The sequence below is a fragment of the Podarcis cretensis genome, assembly GCF_951804945.1.
Source record: "Podarcis cretensis genome assembly, chromosome: 2".
Classification (NCBI taxonomy): Eukaryota; Metazoa; Chordata; class Lepidosauria; order Squamata; family Lacertidae; genus Podarcis; species Podarcis cretensis.
Window position 1 is genome coordinate 18,402,142 of NC_137171.1, and position 24,043 is coordinate 18,426,184.

Genomic DNA, 24,043 nt, shown 5'->3' on the forward strand with positions numbered 1-24,043 from the left:
CATCATGGTTCCCCCTGTGTTCCTACTGTTATGGAGCCATGGACCAAGGAAAAGGTTTACTGAAAAACAAAATGCACATTAATCTTGGGACTCGATGTGGCTTGCATCCAGCGACTATTCTACAGATGCACATTTAAAGCTTGAAATTCCACTTTCTGATCATCTCAGCAGTTTATTACTTGAAGATCTCTTTAAGAATTCATAAGGGATAATCTGTATTTTTATCTTGGTTATAGGTTTGGGTATTGTGCACTCCTTTTATGGGTCTCCTTAAGTATGCTTTGTGTTTTAAAAAACTAATCGGCATTGTCGTTTTGCAGAGGACTTCCTTTTCAGGCCTGAAAATGAGAGCTCAGTCTCGCTCTCTCTTTTAGTAGTAGATTTGTTTTTTTGCAATCGGCTCCCCAGGAATTGATTCTTTTTCTTCTTCTTTCTTTTAAGCACGCCAGTTTGTATTCTGAATACATCAGACATGAGAACTAATTGGGCCATGGTGGCATGTACTGTGGCAAAATAAATCTGGCAGAATGGAGGCTGCATTCAAGATTTGCATGTGGGCCTTGTCTGAATGTGAGACTTAAATGAAAACTTGAAGCACAAAAGATGGAGCGGGGGGTGGTTGTTTAAGAGGACAAATGCCTGGCTCACCAGCGCTCTGTTTCTAAGCTAATCTATTGATGGTTCTCCAGCCCATCTAGGACAAAATTGTCTACACTGACTGGCAGCTGTCCTCTGAGGTTTCAGAGGTCTTTCACGGTCCTACCTGGAGGCTACAAGATTGAACCTTCTGCACACAAAACCACTGAGCTATTCTCATGGTGGTGCTATATTTTCATTGGATGGCATTCAACAAAGTTTGAGTACACCCCGTGCTTTTCTTGAGTCAAAATGAGAGTACCCAAACATTTGGGGGGGGGGAGCACTGAATACACCCATTAAAATCAATAACACTTGTCGTTTAATGTGAATTTTGGACATAATGGAGATGTAAAAGATTAGGATTATCATAAAAGATGCAGGAGGGAATGATTAACAATAGGACCCACAAAGGGGAGGTCTCCTGATGATTTGGGGGAAATGAAACAGGTGCAGCCTTTAAAATACCCCCTGAGTATGTTTCACAAAGTTTTTCCAGCAGAATGCTCCCTGCCTTCAGGTATGATGTGCCAATGTATTGATGAATTTAAGAATTTAAGAGCAGAGCCTGAATTTGATTGCATCCAGCTGATTGGACAAGATGTGCTGAGGGGTGTGTGTGTGTGTGTGTGTGTGTGTGTGTAACCAGTCACTCCCAGATTCTGTGGGAAAGGCAATAAGTTGTCGCTCCCCCTCTATATTAAATCAAAATAATTTCATGATACAAGGTTATGGATCATTTGATTGGAGCAGACCCAGCCGCTGTGCAAGTTTACCTGTATGAGGGGAGTTGTAGCGGAATATAGCAGAAAGCAAGTTCAAAGTAAACAGCTCAAAGATTCCAGGGCAGCTGCTCACAGCAAAGTGGCTTTTATTAAACAAGTGTTGTGCCAAGGTCAAGAGGCCTGCCAGGGGCATTTGGCCTGGCCAAATCATATTACTGCATTGGAAAATACGGCGTTCTTTTACAAGACTTTAACAGTGGTGAATAAACCCATCCATCATATTTAGTTGTAGTCAACACAGCAAGCCATATTTTCCTTCTTCAGCAAGCAGAGAAAATATTGGTGTTGCCATTTGCATTTTAAATCTAAAATCAGCAATTGAATTTTGAATGTGAAATCTTGCTTCAAAATTCAGATTCTTTATTAGGACGCAATCCTACAGTTCATTGGAGGGTGCACCATGGGACATATTATTCTGGAGATCTCACCCTCCTTTCAGAGATGTTGGCATTTCCTGATGATTTTGGGTAAATGAAACAAGCTTTCATCTGTCAAATACTAACTGACATTGCATGTAGCTTCTCCTATACTACTACTACTGCATGTCAGCTGTGAAATCATGTCTAAAGCATAGTGGTATTTAATAGCTGGTATCAAATACTGCCAAATCCATTCTTTCACGAACAAGTTTTAAAATTCTTCTTAATATTGCTCTGTGTGAGACATGCATGCCAACTGGCAAATATCAAAGTCAGGTATCAAATTATGAAATCAAACATTGATGTAAAATGTCTGATATGAAAGCAGACATAGCCGAGTACCAAATTCTGAGATCCAATATTCACAAAACAGCTAATGAATATTCAGTGTCAGCATTTGCAAAGGAGAATATGGAGCTTGAGATTTTGTCAGGGTTACAATAGAGTTCTTATAAGCATTTAATGAACAGTTTATCATACCATAAAGATAAACCTGGACTGGCTCGTGACTATAATATTGGCCAGTTTATATAACCATAGTACAGCTTGTGTGAAATGAATATATCTGTTTATGCTATACTCTGAGGAAGGCCCAGAGAGGTGAATTTTGTCTTCAATGAATAAGAAGTTAGTTCTCTCTTAACTGTATGGGATATGAGTCTCAAGGAGCTGATATCAGCACAAACAGAGGCTACTTATCTTCAAATTCCTTTAGCTGGAGAATCCAGCTCAAATATTTTAACCCCCAAGGCATTAATACACAGCTGCCCTGGAAGACCATCCGACTGGGAAATTCCCATGCCCACGAGATTTTTATGGGACTATTATTTTATTTAAATGAGAATAAAAGTGCTTAGTGCAGCAACCTTGGATCAGAATCAGCTTGGGGGCAGAGCACATTTGATCAAAGGAACCTGCACATGTAAAGAAACTTTATTAATATTTAAAATAAAGACAAAATACAAACAGCATCAAACACACTGATACAAAAGGAAAAAAAGGAGGAAGACAAGAATGGATGTAAGGGAAGGAAAGGGAAGATAATAACCTACATTAATTCATGTGAGTCATCTTTTACAATCACAATCCAAGGCATTGAAAAATCACTTTATCCGTATCTTCTAAAATATATCCTCTCCACAAACTTAATTGAACCATTAGGGGTCTGTGAACCTGCACATGCAAGAAAGATATATTATTCCAGTAGAAATATATAGCCTTCAAAATAGCTGGAACTTACACAAATGTGAATAGAAGTGGGAATGTCTAAGATGACCTATTTTGAACTATGTAGCTTCAACTGCAACAGAGGCACTTAAACTTTGTGTTAAAAAGTGAATCTCCAAAGTGGGGAAAGCCTATTTTGGTATACTCAAGGCTATTTGAGGGAGGGAGGGGGGAGCCAGTTACACATTATGCTAAACTAGAGATGGGGTACCAGTGGCTCTCCAAACATTGTACAGCTCCCATCATCCCTTACTATTGGCCATACTGGTTGGGACTAATGGGAATTTGACAACCTCTGAGGTTCACAGGTACTCTATCCTTGCACTAGATGCTCAGCTGCCACTGAAAATGACGATCAGGCATTTAAGACCACTCACTGTCAGGCTTCAGGGAGTCGTCTTATATTATAATAATAATTGGACTGCATGGACTGCAAGAAGATCAAACCTCTCTATTCTTAAGGAAATCAGCCCTGAATGCTCACTGAAAGGACAGATCCTGAAGCTGAGGCTCCAATACTTTGGCCACCTCATGAGAAGAGAAGACTCCCTGGAAAAGACCCTGATGTTGGGAAAGATGGAGGGCACAAGGAGAAGGGGACGACAGAAGATGAGATGGCTGGACAGTGTTCATGAAGCTACCAGCATGAGTTGGACCAAACTGTGGGAGGCAGTGGAAGACAGGAGTGCCTGGCGTGCTCTGGTCCTTGGGGTCACAAAGAGTCGGACATGACTAAATGACTAAACAAACAACAATTATTATTTATTTATTTATTTATTTATTTATTTATACCCGCCCATCTGCCTGAGTTTCCCCAGCCACTCTGGGTGGCTTCCAATCGAGTGTTAAAAACAATACAGCATTAAATATTAAAAATTTCCCTAAGCAGGGCTGCCTTCAGATGTCTTTTAAAGATGAAATAGCTACTTATTTCCTTCACATCTGAAGGGAGGGTGTTCCACAGGGTGGGCACCACTACCGAGAAGGCCCTCTGTCTGGTTCCCTGTAACCTCACTTCTCACAATGAGGGAACCCCCAGAAGGCCCTCAGCGCTGGATCTCAGTGTCTGGGCTGAATGATGGGGGTGGAGGGTCTTCTCTCCCCCCCCCACCCCCCATCGCAATAGATAAGCAGAACAAGGGAAGGGAGTCTTCGTACTAGTTAGGAACTTTAATAATCACAGTGAGAGAACAAAGAACCAAATTCCTAGAAATCGCGGTGTTCCCAATTAAGGGTTCCACCCCTTACGTCCTTATTAATCCATGTCACTTCTACGTCTTGTAATCTGAGCCTGTCCCCTCTGTGCTTTCTGTTCTGCCACTTTCTCAGCTCTTCTTGACCTTCGGGAGAGCAGATGAATGCTTTCCAGAGACAGTGAATCTGTTAAGCCTCTCTCTCCCAGTGTTTCTTCTCCTAGCTGTTCCCCAAACAGTATTTCCCAGCTTCTGCCTTCTGAACTATGCCCCTCTGCAAACCACTGTTCCAAATCTATACTGTCCTCCTGCTCCTGGGAAGATTCAGGATTAGGAGCAGGGGGAGAGGGAGAGGGAGAGGGAGGCTCCCACCATTCTTCCTCAGTGCAGCCCTCCTCAGCATGGTCCCTGACACCCACCCACCCTATGCCCCCTGCAATGCTAGTAAAAATCACTGGTGTTTGTGTGCTGCACCTGTTCAACAAGCCAGTGATGGGGGCAGTGAAACATAGAATGCCATAGTGTAATGATGCATGGATGGAGAGCTAAATGCACAGCCACGGTTTTCACTTTCAGTTTGGTGCTCAGGGTCTTGTCTGGGAAACGACCGTCTTGGTCTCTGACCACAACATTAACTTCTGCAATACGGTTGGAATACTAGAGCCAAACTATGCATTACACAACCCGTAACATGCAACTGCATCTTCAGTTTTCCCATTTTCCTAAGTGTAATCATTTGAATTTGCCTGGAGATTGGCTGGATTACTTCAATACTTCATGCCCATTTCTTCCTGAAGAGAATGTTTCTAATGCTGTGTAGCTTTCTTATAATTACACGCTGAATTTTATATATTCTGAACATGACACTTCAAGAATGGCATTACAGTAAAGTTTATTTCCCTATAGATCAATTTCTATGTTGTTTTTTTCCAAATTTGCATAGTTTTAGGTTAAAGCAGATTTCTGTTTAACACATTATCTAATTTTTCTGGTATGAATCCAGGAAGATTTGATACACACAATTGTTATTTTCTGGAAGGCTCTGGGGAGAGAAACTTAATGAAAACAAACAAAAAGCTCTACTGATATTAAAAGATGTGTCTTCTACTAGTTTTCTCATTTAAAAAAGCTATTTTGAAAGGTTGGCTATTGTTTTTGTCTTAATGATTTCCCATGGCTTATTCTTGCGAGATGGGCTCCCAAGCCAAATTTAGCCCACAGATACAACTAGTTGGACCCAGTTCAGAAGTAATCCCAGTGCTGGGCCTACAATGAGTCACATGACTCAGGTGGTGGATTGCAAGTTGTGGCAGATTGTGGCCCCCTACCCCCTCATTCACTACTCACAGGGCCACCCAGAAATGATTGGGTGGCTGGTTAGACCAGCCAGCCAATCACCATTGCTGCCCTGCTTGCTCCTATTCCATGTGCTCCTTCCTGCTACCACCATCTCTCCCCTCTCTCACCCTCTGTCCCTGAGCTGGACCTGGGGGTAACCCGAGCAACGCGATCCAGGTCCGGTTCCAAATCCAAGGGTTCCACGAGGAATCAGTCCGACAGGGCCAAGGCAGGACACGAGGCAGGAAACCAGGCAAGGTCAGGCACAGGGTTACAGGCAGGATCTGGCAAACAGCAACGTTGCTCCCGCAACCTGGGGTGGGGTCCGACAGCCTTTTATCTCTGTCGGGGTAATGGCTGGTCCTGATCTCCCAGTGACTCACCTCCCTGTCTCACCCGAAGATGAGCACTCCTCCTGCAAGTACTCAGGTCTCTCCTTCTGTCAGACCTCAGTCTCTGTAGTTCAGGAGATGTTGGTGGGTTACTAGACCCAGAGGCTGCCTCAGCCTCTCCTGACTGGTAGTGGAGCAGCTGTAAGTGATTGCCCAGCTGAAGGCAACGAGGTAATCCCCGCATTTGGAGCCAGGGCAGGCTCAAGCCCCTACTCGGCCCAGCTGGTGCTTGTTGCAGGGGAATCTGTGCAGACTGGGGCTCTTCAGAATCAGGCCCCAGACTAGGTTCAGCTGCCGCCTGAGGCAAAGGATGCAGTGCAGACTGAGACTCCTCTGGCTTCGAGTCCGAGCCTGAGTCCCAGGCCATCACAGTCCCACTAGCTCATCCATCCACCTGAAGCCAAACCATCCACAGCCAACGAAATGGAGATGAGCTTCCTGGCTAGTGGGGATTTGAACCCCAGGCTCCTAAGTCCTAGGGCAACACTCTAACCACTACACCAGGGATGTGATCCAAAGAAGTTGCCAACTTCTGGAATGAAACAACAACAACAATGGGAAGAAGAAGAAGAAGAAGAAGAAGAAGAAGAAGAAGAAGAAGAAGTGGGGGATTCAAAGGGTGCAGCAATTACTATTTCATAATAGCTATCATTCCTCTGAAGCTGTGCCAGTAAGCTTCTTTCCTTGAATTTTATTTGGCTTCCCCTGCCCAATAACACCTCCCCCTTTATTCAGATTAACGTTACCAATCTGTATATGTATTTCTCTTTCACATTCCCCTTTCAAAGCCTCATTGTAGCAACAACAACAGCATCACCACCAGTAACCTAACAAAAGCTTAAACATGCATTCAGTGTCCTATCCGAAAGCTTTGTTGATGTAATTGAATGCTAGCCCTAGAGTGGAAGGAAGATCTGCTGACGAGGAAAGCAGCATCAAATGTAAATTAATTCCCCATCCTTCCCCTCCCACTGCCCTCCTCTCTGCCATTTCCTCCCCAGACAGCCTCACAGTGGGGCAAATCCCCATCCCTCCTGATTTCTTGCCCAGAACATTCTGATACACCGGATACATTGAGAGTTCTCTTTCCCCTAATTAAAACAATGTTTTTAAGTGTTCCTTTTGGGTTTCAAAGAGAGCGTGGCTGGGGCTTTGCAAAAGACAGCCAGCTGCTGACAAATAGCTCCACAGTTTAATTTTACACAGGCTCTGCCTCCTCCTAATAGGAAATGAATCTTTTTTTTCCATCTTCTTCTTCTTTGACCCTGGTCTGACCTGTATAATTGAGCAGAAACATACACCACACCTTGCTCAGCAGTTCCCCATATGGCACAGCAAGCAAAGTTGCTTGTGCCAAGTGACGATCCAATTATAGCTTGAGAAGGTTGCTCCATTATTGCATCTGATGCTGTAATTAAATTTGCTAACTGCGCCAAGTTGCCAACTCTGCCACTTTTTGGAATATGGGGCATCTGTTAGTGGGAATGATACAGGGCTTGCAGAGATGCATTGGAGTGCCCTGGATTTTACGTCTATCACACAATTGGGGTTTTAAATTTTGCTCCTCTGGGAAAATTACATTTATATACTGTGTGTGTGTGTGTTTCGCTTTGTAGGGTTTGTGTGTGTGTGTTTGGATCTTCAGGTGAAACCCTGCTCTAAATCCCATCCAACTACAGTGGTACCTCGGTTTAAGAACAGCCCTATTTAAGAACTATTCAGTTTATGAACTCCACAAAACTCGAAGTAGTGTCCCGGTTTGTGAACTTTACCTCGGTCTAGGAACAGAATCCAAACGGTGGAAGGGCACCGGCAGCAGGAGGCCTTGTTAAGAAAGCACATCTGGGTTTAAGTGTTGGGATGTGTCCAAGAGAACGGGGGTAATTCACAGGCCCCCAGCTGGCTCCAGCCCACTGGCCGACAGCCTGGCAAACTCCAGTCCTTGGAACAGCATCAAAAACAGCGGCACACAGCTTCAGAAGCCTTCAGAAGCTTGAGCACGCCTAAATCAGCAGAGTGGATAACACACAACAGAAGTGGCGGACAGAGGCATATGCAAAGCATATTTACAAGCAGTTTACTCAGCATAGTTTACGACAAAGAAAACACGTCTGCTCTCTCTCATGTCCAAGAGCAGGAAGCAAAAGCAAAAGCTATACACAATGGAAGTTCCCAGCAGGCTGTGCTGGAAGTAAACAGACATAATAATAATAATAATAATAATAATAATAATAATAATAATTTATTATTTATATCCCACCTATCTGGCTGAGTTTCCCCAGCCACTCTGGGCAGCTCCCAATCAAGTATTAAAAACAGTACAGTGTTAAATATTTAAAACTTCCCTGAACAGGGCTGCCTTAAGATGCTGCCTTAAGTTGTTTATCTCTTTGACATCTGATGGGAGGGCGTTCCACAGGGCGGGCGTCACTACCGAGAAGGCCCTCTGTCTGGTTCCCTGTAGCCTCACTTCTCGCAATGAGGGAACCGCCAGAAGGCCCTCGGCACTGGATCTCAGTGTCCGGGCAGAACGATGGGGGAGGAGACGCTCCTTCAGGTATACTGGACCGAGGCCGTTTAGGGCTTTAAAGGTCAGCACCAACACTTTGAATCGTGCTCGGAAATGTACTGGGAGCCAATGCTGATCTCTCAGAACAGGCAGGTAGGGTCTTAGCCTGCGTACCAGGTGGGGCTGGTAGACATGCCTGTTCTTAAGGTGGGACGGAACATCAATATCCTAACAAAATCCTGGTTTGCGAACTTTACCTCGGTCTAAGAATGGAATCTGAATGGTGGAAGGGCACCGGCAGCAGGAGGCCTCATTAGGGAAAGCGTGCCTGGGTTTAAGAACAGTTTCGGTTTAAGAACGGACTTCCGGATTGGATTAAGTTCATAAACCGAGGTACCACTGTAGTAAGGAAATTATGTGAGGACACAGATCGTGCATTTTGAGTCTTGGCACCTCAGTTACGTTATGGAACAGTCTCTCAAAATGTCAATATCAGCCTGATATTTCAAATATTTAGAAAGAGAACAAAAGCTTTGTTGACTCCCATTGTTTTGCACAGCTCATTGGTTAGATCTAGACTTCTGCTCTTTTTTTAGTCTACAGTCTTCCACCTCTAACCGTTGTTCATGCAATATAAAGTCAATTTCAGCCTGAATTTAAAATACAAATGTGAGAATTTGCGTAGCGGCTTTAGAATCACTTGTGATTGTATCTCCAGAATACCAACCCTTAACAGCAGGGGTCAGCAACCTTTTTCAGCCATGGGCCGGTCCACTGTCCCTCAGAGCATGTGGCATATTTTTTTTTGGGGGGGGGGGAATGAATGAATTCCTATGCCCCACAAATAACCCAGAGATGCGTTTTAAATAAAAGCACACATTCTACTCATGTAAAAACACCAGGCAGGCCCCACAAGTAACCCAGAGATGCATTTTAAATGAAAGAACAAATTCTACTCCTGCAAAAACATGCTGATTTCTGGAGCATCCGTGGGCCAGATTGAGAAGGCGAGTGGGCCGCATCCAGCCCACGGGCCTTAGGTTGCCTACCCCTGCTTAACAGGGATTGCATTTTCTTGTTTTATTGATAGAGCAGCAAAGCTTCACAAGATGCTGTCCATGGTACATTCAGGCAAACAGCAGACAATGGACCTAAAATAAATGTCAAAACAACAGAGAACAATAACCAAGTAGGAACTTACCACAGCATACATTTAACCATTTTGTGAGCTTGTTGTCCCTCTTGTCTTGCCAGAGGACAATTTGTTTGAAAATATGTGTTCTTATCCCCCCCCACCGCCGCCGCCGCCCCCAACCGAAGTTAACAGGCTAGACAGAGACATCGAACATTTAGTAGAGAGGGGGTTTAGCAATAATTCAGCAATTTTATGATGAGATATTTACTGACTTTACTGGAGCAAAATTCATGCCATCATGTGAATAATTCTAGGCAGAGAACTACCCTGGGTCAATGAAATGCAAAGTGGGGCAATTCTGGAAGTTAACTGCTTTGCTGAATCAGGGCTTCACCGAAGCAATATCTTTATCCCAGATCTGTGATTACTGCCCTCTTATCAATCAATACCTTCTCAAAGACATAGCAGGAGCACTGAATGAGCACTGGGGAGTGTAACATATTTTACCTAATGCAGAGGGGATAGATCATTGAAGGAACATTTCAAAGCCAAAGGTAATAAGCTTTTCTTCAGCATCCATCCTCCTGCCTGATTTATTTTCCAGGGGCTCATAGAAAAATCTTTGCAATTGATTATTTGACTCCTGCTAGTGCCACATCTGCTTTATTCCCTCTCTCCTTTTAATCTCATTGGCAGCACTTTCCTGGGAGATACAATGTGGAGGAATGTGGGATTTCGGAAAAACAAATGACAATATTTTCTGGAGAGTATCTGTTGCTCCAAAAGCAGCCAGCTCTCTTCTGGTACCTTAAAAATTAACAGATTTATTGTGGCATAAACATTTGTGGACTGCATCTCTGGTATATGAAGATGTGGTCAAGGAAAACCTTATTCCACAGTAAATCTGTTAATCTTAAAAAGTGCAAAAGGACTCCTCAAATATCTTTCCTATGCCAAATGCTTGCATCCCGACAAATGTTCCTTTTTCCAGTAAAACAAACCTCAGCACACAAGTTATTGCTATGTGGTTGGAAATTATTGATTTGGGTCAACTAAAAGATTGCTTTAGATTGTTGCCTTGTTCAGACTGATAATAAGGGGATCCATGTCTAAAGATGGTGTTTCCAGCAGAAAAAATAAATGGTGTCCCCCCCTTTAGGATTTTTCATGAAGTTGAAAGTGTTTGCAGTGTATAATGCATTAATTCTGTGGGTTGCATTCAACTAGGTTTTACTCAAAGTAGACACATCAAAATTAATAGGCCTAAGTTAGTCATGGTCATTAAGCACAATGGATCTATGGGTCTAAAAAGTTAAATAGCAAACCCACAGGATTTCATACAAACAGACAGTGCTTTTTTTCTTTAAAAAAATGTTTAGGGGTACTCTCATTTTCCTACTCATGTTGAAATACTGTCCCTCAGTGAGGCCAAACTTAGATTCACAAAATGTTTAGGGGGTATGCATACCCCCAGAAAAAAGCACTGCAAACAGATAAATGAAAATAAGGGTCAACAGCAATAAAATCACACATAACAGGAACTAAAAAAACTCCCTACATGATACAAATTTGCCACATCATGTTCTAAGAGTCACCTAGCTGTAAGCTTAGGGCCATAGCTCAATGGTAGAAGATAGACTTTGCAAAATGCCCCATGTTTAATCCCTGATATCTCCAGGTAGGGTTTCCTGCCAGAAACTCAGGAGAGCCACTGTGACTGAGAATTAAAGTCACTGAGCTGGAGTATCAATGGTCTGTAGCATCCTGATTTCACCTGTTGATACTGGGTTTCCTGAAATGCACTTCCTGTCAGGTTGTGACTTACGATTGTTGAGGGTATGAGTGGTCTTGTCACAAGGTACGTAGGACAAGTCACACTGGGTAGTCTTTTGTGGTGCTGTGTAGTGCTGTGGTCTAAACCACTGAGCCTCTTGGGCTTGCCGATCGGAAGTTTGGTGGTTTGAATCCATGTGACAGGGTGAGCTCCCATTGCTCTGTCCCAGCTCCTACCAACCTAGCAGTTCAAAAGCACGCCAGTGCAAGTAGATAAATAGGTAGCGCTGCGGTGGGAAGGTAAAAGGAGTTTCCATGCGCTCTGGTTTCCATCATGGTGTTCTGTTGCACCAGAAGCAGTTTAGTCATTCTGGCCACATGACCCTGTGGACAAACGCCGGCTACCTAACCCGGAAAGTGAGATGAGCGCTGCACCCCATAGTCGCCTTTGACTGGACTTAACTGTCCAAGGGTCATTTAACTTTTTTTAAAGTACAGTGGTACCTCAGGTTAAGAACTTAATTCATTCTGGAGGTCCGTTCTTAACCTGAAACTGTTCTTAACCTGAGGTACCACTTTAGCTAATGGGGCCTGCCGCCGCGCGATTGCTGTTCTCATCCTGAAGCAAAGTTCTTAACCCGAGGTATTATTTCTAGGTTAGCAGAGTCTGTAACCTGAAGTGTCTGTAACCCAAGGTTCCACTGTAGGACGTGTCTTACTGTGTAGCCTTTTGCCATTTCAAGCTGTACATGCCAACATTTGCCTATCACCTTCTTACAGGAAGAAGCCCTACTGTAAGGGACGTTCCTACTGACCCAAAACATCACTGTGAAGGACAGCAATGAATGTTTCTCTTTTGTAGTTTTATTAACATTTTTTATGAGGTGTAAAATAGCCCTACAGTCTTGAAGCCAACAAAGTGGCAAGAAATGCTACTTGCTCCATTAAGAAATGAAAGAAAGGCATAAACCACCTGCCCTATTCATATAATGGCTGAACACCTCTTTTGACCGGGAGGACCCTGACATTCCTGTAACGATTATTTTAATTGATTTTCCATGATTTTTAACAAATTGTCACCAAATTCACACAAATTTGATACAAATTTAAAAGCTCACTTCCCACCCGCCCAGATGTCCCTTCCATTTTTCCTCCCTGCTTTGCTGCTCCTGATAAAATAGCTTTTCCAACTATCATTTCAAAATACATTCATTTCTTCTCTCTATACATCCCCTGTTCAGTTACCAATTTCTGCAATGGCTTTTATGCATTGTTATAACCTGTCCTCAAAATAGTCGAGCAGAGTAAATCCTCTTTTATCTATCTGTAACAGTCGTTCATCAATTCTGAGACGTTTCCTTCTGATACCTCTTGAGAAACACTTTGCCTGGGGAAAACAGATCTTGCTTCCTCCCAGACAACATGCACACATTCCTCCCTAACATGGCCTTGAACGTTGCTTTCTGACATCTGGCCCCAGTAATAAACAACTCAGCCTCATTGTGCTGCGTGCAGAGGGTGAAAATGAAACCCCTAGAATTTATTTATTTATTGTATAAATATATAATATATAATATATAATATATAATATATAATATATAATATATAATATATAATAATATATAATATATAATATATAATATATAATATATAATATATAATATATAATATATAATATATAATATATAATATATAATATATAATATATAGCCCAGCTTCAGCTGGGGAGGGCGGGATATAAATAATTTTATTATTATTATTATTATTATTATTATTTATTATTATTATTATTATTATTTCTGGCCATCTCACACAGCCAGTCTCCCAGTATCACCCACCACTCACATTTCACCAAATTTAATCCTCAATTTTACATACAACCAGCTCAGTAATAAATCATTAATAAATAAACATAATCCATATCTCGTCTTCTCTGTCTGAAAGTCTCAGAAAGCATCAAGATGGTATGCATTGTGGCCTATCCTGTCGCTTTCACTGTTCTTATTCCCAACTTCAAGCTTCAAGAGGAAAGGCTGTTGTAATCTCAACAAAATCCATATCTCCTCTCCCTCCTTCCGCCCTAAACTAATAAATCTTTCTGCAGAACATCCTGCCGATCCTCAGTTCCATTACATCCAACTCCAGTTTATTCACTTCCGAGTGCTTAACAGACAATCAATCCAGTTGTTACCAATCTTTTCTTCTTTACTATTTTTATTTCACAATATGAATTTCCAGGGGGTGGTCAAAATCCCTCAAAAGTCCTTCAAGTTTGTTACTCCCCATCTTCTTTCAGGCAAAGTCCTTAGTTATAAAACAAATGCAATGCATAGAGGTATCTTTAAAGTCCGCTCTTCCCGAAAACTTTACATTCCATTGCTTTAGGGGAGAGTAGATAGCACAGATCCTAAAGAAAAAGCATGACTTAAAATATTGCCTCCCCTCAGACCCTGATACTCCTCTATAGGCTTTTCCTTTCACCTTGCCAAGTTTCTGCCTGATTCTCATGACCGTATTTGGTGCAGGAAGAGATCCCACCAGCTAACATTTCTCTGCAATTTTGGTGTGGTCCAGTGGTTTGATGTTTGATGCTGGATAAGATTTTAGCTTAATGTGTCTTGATCTCATCACGCAAGAATGAAGAGCCACATCAAATATTCTTCTTTTACAAAGTGTAGGGGATCCCCCAGCCATGAAACTCTTTTAGTGGAGTGAAGATTTTCCCCATCCCTTTCCCACCCCAAAGCCCAGGTTTTAAGAATCTGTACTTTTGGAAATCCTATTCAGAACCATTATTTTCCCTGGCTACTGCTTCTTCCCTAGATGTCAGGTGAGTGATGCCAGCCACTTAAGAATCATGCTACATGATCAGAGTTTCAGCACTGCTTAAAATCTGGGGAGGAGCCTGTATGTATTTTGGACTCAGATCCTTTTTGCCTGAAAAGGTGCCTTGTAGCAACCTTTTGATGCCACAAATCAAATGAAATGGCCTGAATGTTCAGCGACAGGCAACATTTTGCAATGATCAATATAGCAGTGGTCTTTTCCAGCTCCATGATTTGATATGTTTAGAAGTGTGAAATGTAAGTTAATCCTACTTAATCAGGGTCACTGTGTCTGCACTGTTAAGAAAACAACTATAATTCAGAGAATTTCAAATATAATTTCAACAGGATGTTTGCATGGGTGTAGGCAGGATTTATGTTGGGGTGGGGAGCAGGACACCCACCTGTCTTCATCCTCTGTCTGGCCCTGTCTAGCTGATTCGGAATGAAATGTCTCAGCAACAGCTGTTTGTTCAAGTAAATAAAAATAAAATACTTTAAGCTGCTCCTCTCTGCCAGGCACTTTGTTGATCTTAAAGAAAGTTTGCTCCAGTTAAAGATGCTGAGCTCCCTCTCAACTCATTTATAGCCATTCATTGAAACGAGAGATGAAACTCTCATGAACATACATATAATAGCAGAGAGTCTAATCCAGAATGTGTACATAGGTCATAGTGAATGTCTGAGATCTGGTGAACATCCACATTCAGATGTGAACACTAACAATCCTAGAGGAATTTCCTGAGGTGCAAACTGATGAACATTGACTGTTTTCTAAAAGGGGCTGTCACCAATTTCCACTCTGACTCATACTCATCGCAAGCAGCCATCCTCCATTCCTCTGCAGTTCATCTTCCATCAAAACTGCTTCATGTCACTTTATTTATCTCACTGTCCAGTGTGGCAGAGCGCATGGAAATGCCATTTACCTTCCTGCTGTAGTGGTACCTATTTATCTACTTGCACTGGTATGCTTTCAAACTGCTAGGTTGGCAGGAGCTGGGACAGAGCAACAGGAGCTCACTCCGTCATGGGGATTCGAACCACCGACCTTCTACCAGTAATTGGCAAGCCCAAGAGGCTCAGTGGTTTAGACCACAGTGCCACCAGCGTTTCCGTGTGCTCTGGTTTCCATCACGGGGTTCGGTTGCACCAGAAGCGGTTTCCTCATGCTGGCCACATGACCCGGAAAGTTGTCTATAGATGAACGCCTACTCCCTCAGCCTGAAAGTGAGATGAGTGCCGCCACCCCATTGTCAACTTTGACTGGACTTAACTATCCAGGAGTCCTTTAAAAGTAAAGGGATCCCTGACAATTAGGTCCAGTCATGACCGACTCTGGGGTTGCGGCGCTCATCTAACTTTATTGGCTGAGGGAGCCGGCGTACAGCTTCTGGGTCATGTAGCCAGCATGACTAAGCCACTTCTGGCGAACTAGAGCAGCGCATGGAAACGCCGTTTACCTTCTTGCCGGAGCGGTACCTATTTATCTACTTGCACTTTGACGTGCTTTCAAACTGCTAGGTTGGCAGGAGCTGGGACCGAAAGACGGGAGCTCACCCCGTTGCAGGGATTTGAACCGCCGACCTTCTGATCAGCAAGTCCTAGGCTCTGTGGTTTAACCCACAGCATCACCCGTGTCCCTAGGGGTCCTTTACCTTTATGCAATTAATTGTGTGTCAAGACCCCAAGGCCTCCCCTTTATGTTGAATAACAACATGTGGACACCATACCGATCCCTCCCCCAACTACTGCTCACACACAAGCACACAATACAAACTCAGAGGCTCGTCTGAGTGCAGCGGAGGATCGATGGGTCACTCTGTAGCAGAAGCCACTCCAACAATGCAGGAGAAGATCTGCGGAAGCCGGATCAAGAAGGAGATCCCCTTGCAGTGCTGCAGTTTAAAAGGGGGTAAGCTGCGCTCCCCCGGCTGACTGGATTAGCTGTCTGGGGGCCATGACACGGGGCTTCACCAACCCCCACTGTGTGTGGAGGCCACGTGATTTGACCACAACACCATCTCACTCGGAAGTGGAACGGCTTTGTGTAATTGCGTATGTTATTCCACACCATTCGTGCAAAGGAAACAGAATTCAAATGGGAAGGGGAAAATAATCAATTGTTTGTGGACTGACAACAACAACAACAACAACAACAACAACAACAACAACAACAACAGTATATTTTAATTCCATTCTCAAAATTTATTTCTGTTCTGGACGTGGGATGAATAAGCAAACATCAGCAATTTCTGCTCCTGTTGTTTCCATTTCTGCCAGATTTCTCCAACTGGTGATTATGGAGAAGTGAGAAATTTATATGTATTTTCAAGTGTTCGTGAAATTAATCTGGAAATGTCATCATTCACACATCGATGTCATTGTTCACAAAATTTTGAACAGATTATGAACATTCAACAGTGAAAGTTTGTTTTTTTAAAAAAGGACTATCATATGAGAATGTTGAAAGTCCCATTGCAAATGTTCAGAAATGCAGGAACAGACTCCTGAGTGCCAACAGTCCATATTTCATATTCACAACCTAACTGAGTGATTGTAGATTTATAGCTGACAACACCTTAAGGCTTGAGAGGAAGGGGGAGCAAAAGTGTAAAAGACGCCAAGAGAATTCAGTAACTAGAGAGGAAGTGCCTTTGGACATATCTATCCTTGAAATTATTTACTGAATTAGAAATTGTATCCCTGTGAACATGACAGAAATTGTTGCTTCTAAAGGAGGTACATTTTCAAGCCTTCTCTGATATTCTACAATATTCAGAACGGTACTGATTCCATTAAACACCAGAAACCAAACAGCTCCTGTCCCTAAACCAGTTCTCAAATGTAAATATGAATTAGCTGTAAATAGATAGAAGGAACAGGTTGAAGTAGTTGAGGGAAAACCCTGGTTAACAGCATGAGCCTAGGCATGTCAGCTCAATCCTAACATATATACAGTGGTACCTTGGTTCTCAAACTTAATCCATCCCAAAATAATAATAATAATAATAATAATAAGAAGAAGAAGAAGAAGAAGAAGAAGAAGAAGAAGAAGAAGAAGAAGAAGAGTTATTATTATTTATTTATGTATACCCCACCCATCTAGCTGGGTTTCCCCAGCCACTTTGGGCAGCTTCCAGCAAAATATTAAAATAAAATAGTTCATCAAATATTAAAAGCTTCCCTAAACAGGGCTGCCATCAGATGTCTTCTAAAAGTCAGATAGTTGTTTATTTCCTTTACATCTGGTGGGATGGCGTTCCACAGGGCAGGTGCCACTACTGAGAATGCCCTTGGTAGTTCCTAAGAGTTTCAAAACCAAGGCGTTCTTTCCCATAAAAAGTAATGCACAATGGATGACTCTGTTCCAGACTTTTAAAAACAACCCCTAAAACAGCAGTTTAACATGAATTTTACTATCTAGCAAAACCATTGATCCATAAAATAAAAGCAATCATCCATGTGCTGTACTATAAAATTAATAAGACAGTATTGTAGATGATAAAAATTAAAATTATTATTTTTTTCCTACCTACACTGATAATAGTCATTGTTTGGATGGGGGGCTTTTATCCATTTCCACAGTCACACAATCAGTCAATCAATCAGTAGCTGAACTGGGGTCCACGCAATCACAAAAACAAATTAACCGAAAAAGCCTCAAAAACAAAAATGCAAAATAAATAGCAAAAACAAAAGCACCAAACATAATCCATTCGAGAAGTCCATTTGATTTCTGAAATGTTCGAAAACCAAGGCAAAGCTTCTGATTGGTGCAGGCGCCCCGGAAACAATAGCCGACAACCGCATCAGGCATTCGGCTTCTGAAAAAGGTTTGAAAACTGGAACACTTCTAGGTTTTCGTTGTTTGGAAACCAAGGTACCACTGTATTTAAAAGCAAGTCCTCTTGGATTATGGGGCTTTCTCCTTATTAATTGAATTTGGGATTACAACCTCAGAGTACTACTAAACAAGGTTTGCTGGCCACTGATTCTCCAAGGATAACATACACACATTAACGTAGAAATTCTATACAGATCTTGTTGTTGTTGTTTAGTTGTTTAGTCGTGTCCGACTCTTCGTGACCCCCTGGACCAGAGCACGCCAGGCACTCCTGTCTTCCACTGCCTCCCGCAGTTTCGTCAAACTCATGCTGGTAGCTTTGAGAACACTATCCAGCCATCTCGTCCTCTGTCGTCTCCTTCTCCTTGTGCCCTCAATTTTACCAAACATCAGGGTATTTTCCAGGGAGTCTTCTCTTCTCATGAGGTGCCCAAAGTCTTGGAGCCTCAGCTTCGGGATCTGTCCTTCCAGTGAGCACTCAGGGCTGATTTCCTTAAGAATTGATAGGTTTGATCTTCTTGCAGTCCATGGGACTCTCAAGAGTCTCCTCCAGCACCATAATTCAAAAGCATCGATTCTTCGGTGATCAGCCTTCTTTATGGTCCAGCTCTCACTTCCATACATTACTACAGGGGAAACCATAGCTTTAACTATACGGACCTTTGCTGGCAAGGTGATGTCTCTGCTTTTTAAGATGCTGTCTAGGTTTGTCATTGCTTTTCTCCCAAGAAGCAGGAGTCTTTTAATTTTGTGGCTGCTGTCACCATCTGCAGTGATCATGGAGCCCAAGAAAGTAAAATCTCTCACTACCTCTATTTCTTCCCCTTCTATTTGCCAGGAGGTGATGGGCCCAGTGGCCACGATCTTTGTTTTTTTTTTATGTTGAGCTTCAAACCATATTTTGCGCTCTCCTCTTTCAACCTCATTAAAAGGTTCTTTAATTCCTCCTCACTTTCTGCCATCAATGTTGTGTCATCTGCATATCTGAGGTTGCTGATATTTCTTCCAGCAATCTTAATTCCGACTAGGGATTCATCCAGCCCAGCCTGATACAGATCTACAGATCTACTCAGAAGTAAATTCCCCTGAGTTCAATGAGGCTTGCTCCCAAGAACTTAGGTACAGGGCTGCAGCTTAAATGCTACACATCATGAGGGCTAGAAACTTGTGTTTAAAATGATAGCTTTCTTGATTTCAACAAGAGTGCATCCTGCCAAAAAATGTTCATGATAAAAGCTGGGAGGGGCTATAGTCTGGCAAACATGAAAATAAATCAAACTCTCTAGCTGTAACCCAGCTTGCGCTGCATAATTAAAGGTGTGGGCTTTTGGGGAGGTTATGTTATCATTTCCCTAATGACTATAAAACCAGTTTTCTCAGGCTCTTTACATAGCTATAACCTCTTTATGGTCTTTACTGCACTATCTGCCAGCTTTATATGCTTTCTTAACCTGTTCTTCAATACCCTTTTCATAATACACAGGGGGCTTTTCCTACATGTTTCAGTGATGTTCTAATCAAAAGCCATCAAATATATATGGCCAATTCATTTGCAGAAAATCAAACATATAAAATAGGGATGTGGCAAATTTCCAGTTACAATACCTTGGATATACTGCAGGTCTATGCTTTTAGATTACAGTTGAGTTTACAACAGGGGGAAGGAAAAAAACAACCTATCATGATCATTTATGGAGGTCTCTAGAGAGTTCTGGGACGTGGGTGGCTCTGTAGGTTAAACCACAGAGCCTAAGACTTGCCGATCAGAAGGTCAGTGGTTCGAATCCCAGTGACGGGATGAGCTCCCTTTGCTCGGTCCCTGCTCCTGCCCACCTAGCAGTTCGAAAGCACGTCAAAGTGCAAGTAGATAAATAGGTACTGCTCCGGTGGGAAGGTCAAAGCTGTCAACTTACAGATTTGAAAATAAGGGACCAGCAGCCTCGAAAATAAGGGATCAGAGCCAAAATAAGGGATTTTCCAAACACAGGTATGTTCAACTTCTGACCCCTCCAAGCCAAAGGCAGAAAGCCCAGCCAATAGCCAAACGAAGCCTCAAGCAGTGATTCCCACAGCACAGCAACACAGCAAAGGGGATGCAGCAAGGAAAACCACCGTCACCTCTCTGCTAGGAAGCACTGAGCAAAGGCGAGTCCCCAGGCAATGCGGCCAACTTGATCGGCCCAAGGCATGCAAGCTCCACTCCTTATTAGGTGAGCAACGCTGCCAAGCAACACAGTTGGAGCCTCCCTCCTCCGTGGCCGGCAGGGAGGGAGGGAGAGGAGCTGCTTCCTTTGAAACCTGCGAAATTTAAGGGACATCATCAATAAGGGACAGCAACGGGACACTGCGCTGGGATAAGGGACTTTCCCGCCAAATAAGGGACGCTTGACAGCTATGTGGGAAGGTAAACGGTGTTTCCGTGTGCTGCTCTGGTTCGCCAGAAGCGGTTTTGTCATGCTGGCCACATGACCCAGAACCTGTACACCGGCTCCCTCGGCCAATAAAGCGAGATGAGTGCCTCAACCCCAGAGTCAACCATGACTGGACCTAATGGTCAGGGGTCCCTTTACCTTTACCATACGAAGACAGACTCTGAATATGTGGGAAACCGTGGGTGGAAGACATCTTGCACTATTTCCTATATTGCCTACTATACATTGGACCAGGAGGCAATTTCTCACCTTAACGTCCGTATTGGAAAGATGTCTCTCTCCAGCAGAGAAGATCCTATGGCTTCTTAGCGATGCAAACACTCCAATGACTCATAAAGTCACCCTTTTTGCTTTGGTGGACAAAAAGTTCAGGAAGAAGACCCTGGGCGATGTAGCAGTGAAATGTTAGGGAGACACAGAGATCTAAATAGAGACCACTATTTGTGGCGTGACACCCCTTTCCCTTGTATTTATTTTTGATTCAGATTTGCCATAAAAAGGTAAAGGTACCCCTGCCCGTACGGGCCAGTCTTGGCAGACTCTGGGGTTGTGCGCCCATCTCACTTAAGAGGCCAGGGGCCAGCGCTGTCCGGAGACACTTCCGGGTCACGTGGCCAGCGTGACATCGCTGCTCTGGCGAGCCAGAGCCGCACACGGAAACGCCGTTTACCTTCCCGCTGGTAAGCGGTCCCTATTTATCTACTTGCACCCGGAGGTGCTTTCGAACTGCTAGGTTGGCAGGCGCTGGGACCGAGCAGCGGGAGCGCACCCCGCCGCAGGGATTCGAACCGCCGACCTGGCCAATGGCTAATACAATAAAGTTATTTGGATTGGGTTGGATTGGATTCATCTTCATCTTGGAAAATTGTCTGAGGGCCAATAAATCTGTCATAGCAAAAGGGCAACCAAGACTCAGATTGTCTCCTTGTCCCCTGAGCTTTCTTTCATTACTACCCTTTCTGGTTCTTTATATACATGATGTATGGCTGAATCACTCCAAGGTGTGCAAAATTGGCCTTTGTTTTGGAGGCATTATAACACACCACAAATAGGTGCTGTTTAAATACATTATGAAAAGAATCTTGGCCTTGGTTTGCCTTAATCTACTCAGATTAAGAGAGCCTTGAAGATGCTCTCAACAAACAAGCCATCATCTTGCCAAGTGCTCACTCTAATGCTGTTAAAATATCCATCTATCACGGCCAATGGGACCTTGGAGACATGAGTGTTGCTTTTGACTGGCATCTGATTTTGATAGAAGATGTTCCGGACGGGGAAGGGGGACCTCCCCTGTAGGAATTCTACATAATCAAACATGTCCTTCTTCTACATTGTTTTTTTTTATTATTTTTGGCAGAATGGCTGTCACATACAAATAAGCAATGATTTCCCTCAACTGCTGTTCTCTAAAGAAACAAGCTAGCAGTTGGGAACAGATTGGCCAGCACCGACTTTTCCTCACAGAATTGTTAATGAGCTACCTGGAGAAATATCCTGCACAACAAAGTAGTTTTGAAGTCAGAACTCTCTGTCACTTTGGAGCCTCAGAAACCATATTGCATTTTGGGTTCTTTAAAAAAAAGCAAGATTTCGTTGTTCATATCTCGATAAACGTACTGCAGGTGCCACAGCATAATGGCTACCAGAGAAGGGAAGGGAGTCACCTAGAGCAGGTATCTCAGATCCCCAGTCCAAGCAGAAACCTGTACCCCTTTTACATGGATTGAGGATAGTGAGAGGGGAACAGATTTCCTCATAATTTATAATTTTGTTGCTGAGTTATGGACCGAGTGCTATGAACTCAGGTGAAAGTTCTCTGGCATTGTGCAATTTCAAGGTACAGTGGTACCTCGGTTCTCAAACATCTCCATTGCCAAACATTTTGGAAACCAAATGCCCCAAACCTGGAAGTAAATGCTTCCATTTTCGAACGCGCCTCAGAAGTTGAATTGTTTGTTTTTCGATTTTCTCAGTTGTGTGTTTTTCGATTTTCTCAGTTGTGTGTTTTTCAATTTTCTCAATTGCATTTGCAGCCAGTCCTTTGTGCCTCAGTTTTCAAACATTTCGGAAGCCGAATGGTTTTTCGGAACAGATTACATTTGAAAACCGAGGTACCACTGTATCTTCAAAGTCACAGGTGGCGCTGTGGTCTAAACCACTGAGACTCTTGGGTTTGCCTATCAGAAGGTTGGTGATTTGAATCTGCACGTCGAGTTGAGCTCCTGTTGCTCTGTCCCAGCTCCTGCCAACCTAGCAGTTTGAAAGCACACCAGCACAAGTAGATAAATAGGTAGCACTGCAATGGAAAGGTAAACAGCATTTCCGTGCGCTCTGGTTTCCATCATGGTGTCCTGTTACGCCGGAAGTGGTTTAGTCATGCTGGCCACATGACCTAGAAAGCTGACTGCAGACAAACGTTGGCTCCCTCGGCCTGAAAGGTGAGATGAGCGCCACACCCCATAGTCGCCTTTGACTGGACTTAACCGTCCAGGGGTCCTTTATCTCCCAAGTCTAAGGCAAAATTACATATAAGATGGTGTATATTAGGAGAAATTTGCTCTAAAATCCTGGTGAATTTTCATGAGGACAAATTGCTCCTTGGTGTGGCAATCGGGAGAACTGAATTTAAGACTGGAAGAAGGAGAGACTAAGAGAAACAAAAAAACCCCCACAGATTTACCTATCTCTGGTTTCAAGCTTGCAAGGCCTTTCATCAGGGAAATCTAAGCCAACTGGCTAATCACAATATCCTTCCTCATTTAGCAAGTTGTATTTATTTAATGTATTTATTATTGCATTTATATCCCAATTTTCCTCGAAGGAGCTCAAGGTGGAGAACATGGCCCTACCCTTATTCATATCACTCTCAGAACCATCCTGTGAGGTAAAAAATATACCCTCCAAGTGTCCCAATTTTCCAGGGACAGTCCAGGAATTACAAAAGCCATCCCGGCTTCTGATCTGATCCTGAAATGACTCTATTTCTCCTGCCAGTGCTGCTCTGCTTTCTTGGTGTGTGTTTTTTCTTTTTGTAAATCTACCAAAGAATAAAATAAAATCAGGATTAGGGGTTGTTGTTTTTCCAGGACAGTGGAAGGCATGTGTGCTGCGTCTTCTGATAGGAAATGTTCTGTGGGGGGTGGGACACCAAAAATAGGTGGTCAAGGAGTGCCTGTTGGGGGTGGGGGGAATAAGAAATGTCCTTATTTTCATCTGAGGAGTGCTGGAGGGTATTAAATTAGGCTATTAGTCGGTGAGCAGTCCAAGGTCACAAGGTGAGGTTCATGGCCAATGGAGATTTGAACCCTGGTCTCTCTTGTCCTAGTCTAACACTCTGACCTCTGGCCTTATGGTTACTCTGGCTTTGGAGCATACTTTAGAGGGATTTGGGAAAGGAGTATGAAAGGGAGGCAGCAACTCAGAAAAATTAAAGGCTGGTGCGTTCACCAATGAACCCGTCTGTTATTATGAGGCAGTCGGCTGGGAGAGGAAGCAAAGTTGCCGGTTAAAATAACAAACATGCAATGAAGGC

The 24,043-nt window shown here is 43.2% G+C and overlaps 1 long non-coding RNA gene across 1 annotated transcript; it reads right to left on the reverse strand.

The window, feature by feature from the left end:
- On the reverse strand, positions 1–23,432 carry LOC307210169. Its single transcript, XR_013835897.1, has 3 exons — positions 23,409–23,432; positions 20,761–20,893; positions 1–59 (listed from the first exon to the last, which is right to left on the reverse strand). It is a non-coding gene; the product is annotated as an uncharacterized lncRNA (long non-coding RNA).
- Positions 23,433–24,043: the final 611 nt, after the last annotated feature.